The following is a 12,087-nucleotide window of genomic DNA, read 5'->3' as shown; positions in this document are numbered from 1 at the left end:
CGAAGTTTGATCGCTTCGAGAAGGACCACGCGTCCTTCCCATGATCAAACGACTTTTTGTCAACCGACGTGCAGTTCAGACAATTTATTGTCCTGCTCGTCAAGAGTCGGTCCGGTATTGCAGTACCTCCGGAATCGGCTCGCCTCCCCTCTGGGGGAGTTTGTATACATTTATTCACAACCTGTAGCATGGTAAAGCCCATAGAAAAAGCCTTGGCAACCGTTGCTAATCACTCTGGCTTCAGTTCAGTACACGAATGAATCTTTCGCCTTTTACTAAAGATTTCCGTGGACAGGAGCAATTTCAATGAGTCTTAACAGACTTTTTTTCGGCTGTCGACAGTCTTCTGACATCGGCAGCTTGCATACTATTTATCATACAAAAACATGGCTCAAGAAGAATTATTTTCCGGTTTTTCTTAGCTTCCAATTTTGTGACAAGGGAAATTTCATAAAGAAAAAGAATTTTCACTGACAGAATATGTTATTTTCATTTTAGTTGATGTTTTTATTTCATATTTTATTTTCTAATGTGTTTATTGTAGGTTATTGGGTGCTGAAAGAGCCATAAAAACCTCATAATCGAACAATTTACTAAAAAATTATTAATATTGAAAGATTTAAATTTCGAAATAACCTACCTACGGTTAATCTACACGCGTTTAGAAGCCGTAAAAAAATATTTTCGACTTTGTAATGGACCAAACAAAAAATATAGAAAAAATTATCGAAAAAAAAAATCTTTTAAAACTTACCTTACGTTAGTCCTTATGCGTTGCGAAGCTCAAAAAAAATATTTTCGACATTATAATAGAACAAACAAAGAAAATAGAAAAATTTTCCAAAAAAATAAAAAGTCGAAATTCGAAAAAAGAAGAAAAGTGGTCCTTTTCTAGGAGTTTTTTATTCCCAAAAAATGGGTTGATGTCCCCGTAACCCCTAAAAAAAGGGGGTCGAAATAACATTTTTTCATCATGCTTCAAATGGGCTGAAAAATTTTTTACGGGGTCTCTGGACCAAACAAAAACGATCTGTCGAGTCAGAATTCCGAAAATCGAAAATTCCCGAAATTTCTGTACTTAAAAGGCGGGGCGCCCACTATCGACAAAAGTGTGCCAAAACCCACAAACGTTGTGTTACGCGCGCTAAGATAAACACAAGCCTGATTGCTGAAAATGTATTCTATTTGAATAAGGTAAGTATCAACATCAAGGAAGCAATTCCTTTATTATAAACTCATACTCTGACATTGCGCTAATATTGCTCGTGAATTGTTATTTAGTTTAAAAATATAATTTATATTACTTTTATTTTATTTTAATTCTATATAATAACTATTTTATATTTTTATTAAAAAATTTCTTGTTTAGTTTCTAAGCAACCACAGTTACGTTTATATGTTTAATTCTATTGTATTCTATATTTATCGATAATTTAATAAATGTTTTAAAAGACTATTCTGGTTTTCCACGCTCTCTTCAAAAATGTGAGTTCTTTTAATTCTTCCACTTAATTATTCATTTTAAAGTAAAACAACTAGTTATACATATTATTATATTATAATGTATGTGTATTATATACTATTATTTTATAACATAAACATAGTTGAGTTATTAAATTAAACGTCAAATATTTTATTACCTAAAATTAAGTTAATCGTAAAATCTGATGTAGTATGAGATATTCTTTAGAAACTAGCTATAAATATTCTTGAAGTAAAACAAAACCATCTATAAATAGAACAATGAGAAATAGTAAAACAAACTAAACACAACATGTTTATTTTAACATTATTTTTTATTTAGTTTAATCACTTAATAAACTTTACTTCTAATCATAGTATTTAATATAGAATATAGTTAACAATCTTTTAAACGAAGTCTTAAATAAAGTTACAGGGAGTAATCGTAATTAAAACACCAAAAAAAAAGGTTTTAATAAAAAAAATACTTACATCAAGTTAAAATTTTATAAGGATTAATTTTAAAATATCAAATTGATTGTAAATCAAGTGCAAATAGGTTTTTTAAACAAACCGAAGGGTTTATAAAGGCTTGTAAACGCTTTCAAACGCCTACGACCATACCACACTGAGCACACCCCATCTCGTCCGATCTGGGAAGTTAAGCAGTGTCGGGCGTGGTTAGTACTTAGATGGGTGACCGCTTGGGAATACCACGTGCCGTAGGCTTTTGCTTTTTGAATTCATCTTTTTTGTACTATTTTTCTTTCTGACCTATTTATACTTATTACTCGTTTATTTACATTTCTTTAACGCTTAAAAGAAAAGTAAATTCTAGTTATTAGCAAATAAAAACGTAAGCCAATCAGATAACGTTATTTGCTGTTTAAACCAATTAGAGCGCTAAAAAAGTGGTTTGACCAGTTTGAGATATCGAAAAAATAATGGCACCATCTTGTAGAGTACAATTTTCTGAGTTAAAATTAATACAATTAGTCTTTTATACTAAAACTTAAAAGTTTTTTTGTCCAAAAACAAATAAAAGCGTGGCTACTTGAAAAATCAAACGAAAATAAATTTTGCACTTTTGTATTGTGAGTCATAATAAGTTATTTACTGTTACCAACAGATACTAGCAAAAGCTTTTTAAAGTTTTGTATTAACTTAATGTATTTGTAATTACTTTTACTTAATAGAAACTATTGAATTACGTTTACTTAGTTTACTTTTGTATGTGTATTAAATATATAGCAATTTTGTTTGAACTTAAATAAGGACTATTAAACTATTAAAAGAAAACTATCAAAGTTTACTAACTCAAAAGCTAAATCTTAGTTATATTGTTATAAGCATTTATGTTGTAATTTACTAATAACTAAATGAGTTTATTTCAAACAAAAAGAATTAAATAATGTTATGTTATGTCAAGCCTACTATATGAGGTATATAGGTATATAAGGTATACAAGCTTATGTTTGAAAGTTATAATAATTAAAATAAAAATAAATATTTAGTTGGTAAAATTTGTATGTTTTAATATGCTTTGAAATTAGAGTTAGTATAGATGTTTTTTTTTAAATATAATAAATATAAGTATTTAGTTACTAATAATAAACTAAAATACCAATTTTGTAGTTATTACAAAAAAAAAAACTTATCTTACTTAAAGTTCACTGTAATTGAAACATTATACAAAAGCTTTATAATTATAAGCTTTGAATAATTCTATTTGAATAAATAATAGATTCATAACTATATTCATGTTTGCATATTTAAATTATAAAAAGTTAGTGTTTTGTGTATTGACTTTATGATTATTTTATTTTAGTAACTGTTAGTTTTATACTTTAATAAAAGAAATATGGTTAACAAGTAAGTTAAAAATGAAAGAAGCATAAAAAAACACACTAATTAACTGCTTATTCAATAGTTTGATTATTTAATTATTTTTCTGTTATATAGTTCAATCGTATTGTATAAAAAATACAGAGGTTTAAAGTAAGTTAGAATAAAAATAAAACAAAACATATAAAATAAGCATTAGTTAAAATACATAGTTTTTTTTTCTAAGAAAATTTAATTCTTTAATAATAAGTAGTAATTTAAATAAAAAATAATACAAATAAAGTTATACAATATATATACAATAGTTTGTCAAACTAGGCAAAAAACAAACTAGGCAAAAAACCTACAAAGTAGGCCACCACTACAATCCAATGTTCCAACTGGAAATTCAATGAGATCGTTACTGTACTTGTGATGAACGTTGATAATCCCCAAGATTGTAAGTCGAAGGCCTTACCCAACCTAACCAGCGCACTGGTTTTCTTACAACTGAATTAATCAACATTTATTATTGAATATAATCATTATTGATAGATAGAGGAATGTTGACAATCAACAACAGATTGTAGGTCAAAGGCATTACTCGACCCAAGTACCCACAACCTAGATTGAACAACATTTATTAGATAGATTTGTTTATTGATAGATAGAGGAATATTGTCAATCCACAACAGATTGTAAGTCAAAGGCATTACTCGACCCAAGTACCCACAACCTAGATTGAACAACATTTGTTAGATAGATTAGTTAGATAGATAAATAGTACAGTATAATCTCAAAGAATTTGAAGCCCGAACATTGAACGATAGTGGTGTTTCGTGACGACTAGCGGGATTCGATCTTACAACCTTCTGCTTATGAGTCAGCTGATAAGACCACTGACCCACCGCGCCACGACAAAGATAAAGAAATATTTTGCTATATAAATAGGTTGATTTTTATAATTTTGTTATACAGTGTCAATTACAGTGAACTTCAAGTAAGATATACATATTTATATACATAGTATATATATTTCCGAGTCTGACTTTGAGTACTTTTTATATATTATTAACAAGATTTTTTAGGAGTAATATCTGTTTAGTTCTTTAATATATCTTTAAAATAATAATATTTTTTAAGGTGTTTAAAACTTTTAGAAGCTGTATGTAATGTCTTTTAGTTTAATAGTTCTTTTAAATTAGTAAAAAAAATAAACATGGTTGAGTTATCAAATTAAACAAAATAGAACGTCAAGTATTTAATTACTAAAATTAATTTAATTAAAAAAAAAATCTCAGGTAATCTAAAATGTCAGGAATTATTTAAAAATAAATATAAATTTAAAACTTATTATATTGAAAAGATTGATGAATAATACTCTTGAATGTATGCAATGTTTGTATTTGTAATGCAATAACATAAATGGATAGATCAATGACAAATTGTAAACATATTGTATTATTTTATTTTACGATTTTATTTTATTTATTTAATAATTCAATAAACTTTACTTCTACTTTTCCTGGTCTTAGGTAATTTATAGATAACAATTATTTAAACAAACACTTTTGTACAGTTACAATACAGTTTTAGTACAGTTTGGGAGTAACTGTTGATTAAAAAAACAAAAAAAAGTTAATTCAGGTTAAAATTTTATAAGGAATAATTTTAAAATATCAAATTGATTGTAAATCAAGTGCAAATAGGTTTTTTAAATAAACCGAAGGGTTTATAAAGGCTTGTAAACGCCTTCAAACGCCTACGACCATACCACACTGAGCACACCCCATCTCGTCCGATCTGGGAAGTTAAGCAGTGTCGGGCGTGGTTAGTACTTAGATGGGTGACCGCTTGGGAATACCACGTGCCGTAGGCCTTTGCTTTTTGAATTCATCTTTTTTGTACTATTTTTCTTTCTGACCTATTTATACTTATTACTCGTTTATTTACATTTCTTTAACGCTTAAAAGAAAAGTAAATTCTAGTTATTAGCAAATAAAAACGTAAGCCAATCAGATAACGTTATTTGCTGTTTAAACCAATTAGAGCGCTAAAAAAGTGGTTTGACCAGTTTGAGATATCGAAAAAATAATGGCACCATCTTGTAGAGTACAATTTTCTGAGTTAAAATTAATACAATTAGTCTTTTATACTAAAACTTTAAAGTCTTTTTGTCCAAAAACAAATAAAAGCGTGGCTACTTGAAAAATCAAACGAAAATAAATTTTGCACTTTTGTATTGTGAGTCATAATAAGTTATTTACTGTTACCAACAGATACTAGCAAAAGCTTTTTAAAGTTTTGTATTAACTTAATGTATTTGTACTTAGTTTAAATTAATAGAGTTTATTTGGTTTACTTTATTATGTGTATTGAATGTGCTAGTATCTAAAAATAAATACAACTAAAACAAAACAAACAAGGAGAGTACTTGAATAGAACCAACACAATTTACAGACCAGTTGTGTACTAAATTTAAAGAAATTCTGAATAGTGAATATGCAATTATTATTATAAGTTCAAAGTTCACTTTAATTTAAATTAATGTATTTTGTAAATTGGTTTTATTTAATACGATAGTAGTGAATTACTTTATTTAATTTACTTTAGTATGTGTTGTATAACTTTATTTAAACCAGAAGCAAAACGGGATTATACTTTCAATAAACTACACAATTTACAGACCAGTTGTGTACTAAATAAAAAGCTATTGTGAATAGTGAATATGCAATTATTATTATAAGTTTATAAGTTCACAGTTTACAAAAGCTTTAGAATTTAGTTATTATTTGTTCATATTTGCATATCTAATTTATGAAAAGTTAGTGTTATGTGTATTGGCTTTTTAATTTCTTTATTTGTAGAACTGTTAGTTTTATATTCTAAAGAAACATTTTTAAATAAATATGTTTAACAAGTAACTTAAAAATGGAAGAAATATATTGTATATATTGTGAACTGTTTATATTTATTCTAGCTATTTGCTTAGTGTATTTATTAATGTGATTATTTTATTTTGTTGTTTGTCTTATAGTTTAATCGTATTGTGTTGAAATATATATAACAAATACAGAGGTTTAAAGTAAGTTTAAATGAAAATAAAATAAGACATATAGTTGAAATATAAGTTTAAAAAAATAGTTTTTTTTTTTTATTTCTTTGTTTGTTTGATTGTTTGTTTATTATATAATCGCGACGTGTCATTTTATTACTTTTAAGCATACTAAATATAATAATAGGTATAGTTATAGGAAAAATTCAATTAGTTTCTAATGTAATAAAAAAGTTTATTTCCACAAATAAATAAATACCTGAAAAATCAAATGAAAAATAAATTTCGCACTCTTGTATTGTGAGTCATAATAGGTTATTTACTGTTACCAACAGATACTAGCGAAGGCTTTTTAAAGTTCTATGTTAATTCAATGTATTTGTACTTAGTTTTATTAAAATGACAGTATTGATGGTTACGTTTATTAAGTATGTTTATTTAACGTTATGTAACTCAAGTAAAACCAGAAGCAAATAAGGAGACTACTTTCAATAAACTACACAATTTACATACCAATTGTATACTAAACTTAAAGCTATTCTATTTTATTCTTGATAGTTATTTTAAAGTTATTAAATTATACAAATGTATTTTGTAAAGTAGTTTTATAAAGTTACTATAGTTTATTTAACTTACTATAGTATGTGTTATATAACTTTAATTAAACCAGAAGCAAAAAGGGAGACTACTTTAAATAAACTACACCATTTATTGTTATATATAACTCTAATAAAACCAGAAGCAAAAAGGGAGACTACTTTAAATGAACTACACAAATTAAAAATATATTATTATTTATAAATCAATCGTGTTGTGTTTCAAAATACATTTTTCAAATAATGTTTTACAAGTATTTATCAGTTATTTAGTTTTCTTTTTATAGTTTAGCCGTATTGTTTTATTTATTTGTTATTATTTTTATTTAATTGTTTGCTTATTATATTTATCGCCATGTGCTTAAAAAATAAAACAACTATAAAGGTTAAAAAAGTAAGTTTAAATAAAAATAAAATGAAACATATAAAATAAGTTTATGATTTTTTTATTATTATTATTATTATTATTTAATTGTTTGCTTGTTATATTTATCGCGATGTGCTTAAAAGAATAGAACAAATACAAAGGTTTAAATTGTAAGTTTTAAATAAAATAAAATGAAACATACAAAATAAGCTTATGATTTTTTATTATTATTATTATTATTATTATTATTTTTATTTCATTGTTTGTTTAATATATCTATCGCGATGTGCTTAAAAAATAAAACAACTATAAAGGTTTAAAAAGTAAGTTTAAATAAAGATAAAATGAAACATATAAAATAAGCTTATGTTTGATTTTTTTATTTTACTTTTATTAAATTGTTTGCTTATTATATTTATCGCGATGTGCTTAAAAGAATAGAACAAATACAAAGGTTTAAATTGTAAGTTTTAAATAAAATAAAATGAAACATACAAAATAAGCTTATGATTTTTTATTATTATTATTATTATTATTATTATTTTTATTTCATTGTTTGTTTAATATATCTATCGCGATGTGCTTAAAAAATAAAACAACTATAAAGGTTTAAAAAGTAAGTTTAAATAAAGATAAAATGAAACATATAAAATAAGCTTATGTTTGATTTTTTTATTTTACTTTTATTAAATTGTTTGCTTATTATATTTATCGCGATGTGCTTAAAAGAATAGAACAAATACAAAGGTTTAAATTGTAAGTTTTAAATAAAATAAAATGAAACATACAAAATAAGCTTATGATTTATTATTATTATTATTATTATTATTATTATTATTATTATTATTATTATTATTTTTATTTCATTGTTTGTTTATTATATCTATCGCGATGTGCTTAAAAAATAAAACAACTATATTAAAAAGTAAGTTTAAATAAAGATAAAATGTAACATATAAAATAAGCTTATGTTTGATTTTTTTATTTTATTTTCATTTAATTGTTTGTTTATTATATTTATCGCAATCTGCTTAAAAAAATAAAACGAGTATTAAGGTTTGAAAAGTAAGTTTAAATAAAAATAAAATAAAACATATAAAATAAGCTTATGTTTTTTTTTTTTTTTTTTATTATTATTATTTTTATTCAATTTTTTGTTTATTATACTTATCGCAATGTGCTTAAAACGATAAAACAAATATAAAGATTTAAAAAGTACGCTTAAATAAAAAATAATACAAATAAAGTTTATTTATAATAAATATATATATTTAAAACATTAAAAAAAGTAGTTTATACATATTTTTATTTATTTATTTCTTTTAAACATATTAAATAAAGTATAAAAAAGTATTAAAACATTTAAACGTAGCATAAATAAGCTTAAAACATTAAAATAATCGAAAAGAAACAAAGAAATTGAAAAAAATCGGAAAAAATCGGCAAAAAAAGTTCAACAGCAACATTTGAGCATCATACACGTATGCATTACTTTACACTAGTGAGAGAGACGTGTTTGTGCGTTCGGTCGACTTGACGAGAAAGCGGGCTTAAAGCATTACTGTTTAGCACCCGAGGCGCGGCTATTGCAGCGGCGGCGAACGTGCTATGTAAACGCATTGGAGCAGCGTATGAAAAACTACAAGCGTCCAGCGGCGGTAGGCTTATAGCTTTGCGAAGTCGTCGAGACGAGTAGCCGACGCAGGCAGGCACGGCTCGAGGCGGGTAACTGCAGCAGACAGATGGCGTGTTGCTGCTGACGAGTTAACCGGCAGAAGGCAAACGGTTGGTCGGGAGAAAGAACAGTCAGTTGTATAGCTGCATGCTGCAGTCGACGCGGGCTGGCGCTTTAAACAGCAAAAGGCCGGCGCCGACTTTCAGTAACGTTCGCAAGGCTTTTAAGCCGAGTGATAGAAAAGGTCTGTATTTATACAGTAAAAACGCTCAGTCGAGCAACGGGTTTAAACGCCCTCGGATAGTTATCTGGTTGATCCTGCCAGTAGTCATATGCTTGTCTCAAAGATTAAGCCATGCAAGTGTAAGTACGAGCTCACGTACAGTGAAACTGCGAATGGCTCATTAAATCAGTTATGGTTCATTTGATTGTACGCTTTTACATGGATAACTGTGGCAATTCTAGAGCTAATACATGCGTAAAGCGCCGAACTGACGTGAGGCGCGCATTTATCAGACCAAAACTAACCGGCTTTCGGGTCGTTACAATGGTGACTCTGGATAAGCTTGCGGATCGCACGGCCTAGTGCTGGCGACATCTCATTAAAGCAACTGCCCTATCAACTATCGTCGGTACGGTATCGGCCTACCGAGGTTGTAACGGGTGACGGAGAATCAGGGTTCGATTCCGGAGAGGGAGCCTGAGAAACGGCTACCACATCCAAGGAAGGCAGCAGGCGCGCAAATTACCCATTCCCGGCTCGGGGAGGTAGTGACGAAAAATAACAATGCAGACCTCGTACGAGGTCCTGCAATTGGAATGAGTACACTTTAAACTTTTTAACGAGTATCCATTGGAGGGCAAGTCTGGTGCCAGCAGCCGCGGTAATTCCAGCTCCAAAAGTGTATATTTAAGTTGTTGCGGTTGAAAAGCTCGTAGTTGGATATAGGGACGGCGAGGTTGGTCGGTCGAAAGGCTAGCACTGGCCTCGTTGTTCTTGTTGGTCGGTGCCTTCGCGGTGCTCTTAACTGAGTGTTGCGGTGGTCCGGCAAGTTTACCTTGAAAAAATTAGAGTGTTCAAAGCAGGCTTTACGCTTGTATAATGTTGCATGGAATAATGGAATAGGACCTCGGTTCTATTTTGTTGGTTTTCGGAGCACGAGGTAATGATTAATAGGAACGGACGGGGGCATCCGTACTGTGCCGTTAGAGGTGAAATTCTTGGATCGGCGCAAGACGAACGACTGCGAAAGCATTTGCCAAGAATGTTTTCTTTAATCAAGAGCGAAAGTCAGAGGTTCGAAGACGATCAGATACCGTCCTAGTTCTGACCTTAAACGATGCCGACTAGCGATCGGGCAGTGTCGAACTTAAGAACTGTCCGGCAGCTTCCGGGAAACCAAAGTCTTTGGGTTCCGGGGGAAGTATGGTTGCAAAGCTGAAACTTAAAGGAATTGACGGAAGGGCACCACCAGGAGTGGAGCCTGCGGCTTAATTTGACTCAACACGGGAAATCTCACCCGGCCCGGACACAGCGAGGATTGACAGATTGAGAGCTCTTTCTTGATTCTGTGGGTGGTGGTGCATGGCCGTTCTTAGTTGGTGGAGCGATTTGTCTGGTTAATTCCGATAACGAACGAGACTCTTACTTGCTAAATAGCTGCTCGACCCATTGGGTCGGAGACAACTTCTTAGAGGGACTAGTGGCGTTTAGCCACACGAGATTGAGCAATAACAGGTCTGTGATGCCCTTAGATGTTCGGGGCCGCACGCGCGCTACACTGACCGGATCATCGTGTGTTCCCTAGGCCGAAAGGTCCGGGTAATCCGTTGAACCCCGGTCGTGCTAGGGATAGGGACTTGCAATTGTTTCCCTTGAACGAGGAATTCCCAGTAAGCGCGAGTCATTAGCTTGCGTTGATTACGTCCCTGCCCTTTGTACACACCGCCCGTCGCTACTACCGATTGAATGGTTTAGTGAGGTCCTCCGATTGAGCCTGGTACGTGCGGCAACGCACTCGCCGGTGTTCGAAAAGACGATCGAACTTGATCATTTAGAGGAAGTAAAAGTCGTAACAAGGTTTCCGTAGGTGAACCTGCGGAAGGATCATTAACGAATCGAAATTTGATTTCAAGCGACGTCTCTTCTTCGAAGGGACCGAGCCCTGTAACTGTTATAGTTCGGTCGCGTTGCTTCCTGACAGCGGGAGTAATAATTCAGCACGCAAGTGCTGGCGCGGCCGCTTCTTTTTGAACACAATTTTTTGGTTGCATTGAGATTGATTAACACGAGAGATCTCTTAGCGGTGGATCACTCGGCTCGAGCGTCGATGAAGGACGGAGCTAGCTCCGAGAAGTAATGTGAATTGCAGGACACATTGAGCATCGATATTCTGAACGCGTATTGCGGCCTCGGGTAATCCTGGGGCCACGTCCGTCTCAGGGTCTTTAACACACCGATCCTTTCATTAGTTTGAAAGTGCCTGCGACTCGTTTCTTAATTAAGGAGCGTGTCGTCAAAGACAGCTGGTCTGGCGATTTCACAGCTGAAGCGTGAGCAGCCTGCTGGCCTCGGGTGAGGTAGCAACGACGGTAGGTGCTCGAGAATAAGTTAAGTGACTTCAAAAGGCCGACGTACAAAGCGCATGTACTTTTATAGTACATCACTTTTGACCTGAGATCGGGCGGGACGACCCGCTGAACTTAAGCATATCACTAAGCGGAGGAAAAGAAACTAACAAGGATTCCCCTAGTAACGGCGAGTGAAGCGGGAAAAGCCCAGCGCTAAATCCGAGCCTTTTTGGAGGGCGAGGAAATGTAGCGTATGGAATTCAGCATGCGGCGAACCAACGACTGCCCACGTTCTTCTGATCGAGGCCTTTTCCCAGAGCGGGTGTTAGGCCCTTGGCGGCGGTCGTAATTCGTCCTAGCGGTTTTCCCGGAGTCGGGTTGTTTGGAAATGCAGCCCTAAGCGGGTGGTAAACTCCATCTAAGGCTAAATACTGGCTCGAGACCGATAGCGAACAAGTACCGTGAGGGAAAGTTGAAAAGCACTTTGAAGAGAGAGTTAAAGAGTACGTGAAACCGCTTGGAGGCAAACGGAGGCGCC

The 12,087-nt window shown here is 31.6% G+C and overlaps 6 non-coding genes and 1 pseudogene across 6 annotated transcripts in view; all 7 read left to right on the top strand.

Moving 5' to 3' along the window:
* On the top strand, positions 1-148 carry LOC145846230 (U2 spliceosomal RNA; annotated as a pseudogene; the record flags this gene model as incomplete).
* An 81-nt stretch (positions 149-229) lies between these two features.
* Positions 230-344, top strand: LOC145846236 (U5 spliceosomal RNA). Its single transcript, XR_014370679.1, has one exon. It is a non-coding gene; the product is annotated as a U5 spliceosomal RNA (small nuclear RNA).
* A 1,727-nt stretch (positions 345-2,071) lies between these two features.
* Positions 2,072-2,190, top strand: LOC145846219 (5S ribosomal RNA). The gene has a single exon (XR_014370664.1). It is a non-coding gene; the product is annotated as a 5S ribosomal RNA (ribosomal RNA).
* Positions 2,191-5,045: 2,855 nt separating this feature from the next.
* LOC145846250 (5S ribosomal RNA) lies at positions 5,046-5,164 on the top strand. Its single transcript, XR_014370690.1, has one exon. It is a non-coding gene; the product is annotated as a 5S ribosomal RNA (ribosomal RNA).
* A 4,119-nt stretch (positions 5,165-9,283) lies between these two features.
* On the top strand, positions 9,284-11,091 carry LOC145846242 (small subunit ribosomal RNA). The gene has a single exon (XR_014370685.1). It is a non-coding gene; the product is annotated as a small subunit ribosomal RNA (ribosomal RNA).
* A 182-nt stretch (positions 11,092-11,273) lies between these two features.
* Positions 11,274-11,426, top strand: LOC145846224 (5.8S ribosomal RNA). The gene has a single exon (XR_014370669.1). It is a non-coding gene; the product is annotated as a 5.8S ribosomal RNA (ribosomal RNA).
* Positions 11,427-11,648: 222 nt separating this feature from the next.
* LOC145846245 (large subunit ribosomal RNA) overlaps positions 11,649-12,087 on the top strand; it is a 3,631-nt gene continuing 3,192 nt past the window's right edge. Inside the window, exon 1 of the ribosomal RNA XR_014370688.1 lies at positions 11,649-12,087. This exon is cut by the window's right edge and continues 3,192 nt beyond it. This is a non-coding gene — a ribosomal RNA (large subunit ribosomal RNA).

The sequence above is a fragment of the Thalia democratica genome, unplaced genomic scaffold (assembly GCF_965202585.1).
Source record: "Thalia democratica unplaced genomic scaffold, ktThaDemo2.hap1.1 HAP1_SCAFFOLD_355, whole genome shotgun sequence".
Classification (NCBI taxonomy): Eukaryota; Metazoa; Chordata; class Thaliacea; order Salpida; family Salpidae; genus Thalia; species Thalia democratica.
This window is presented reverse-complemented; position numbering and strand designations above follow the sequence as displayed.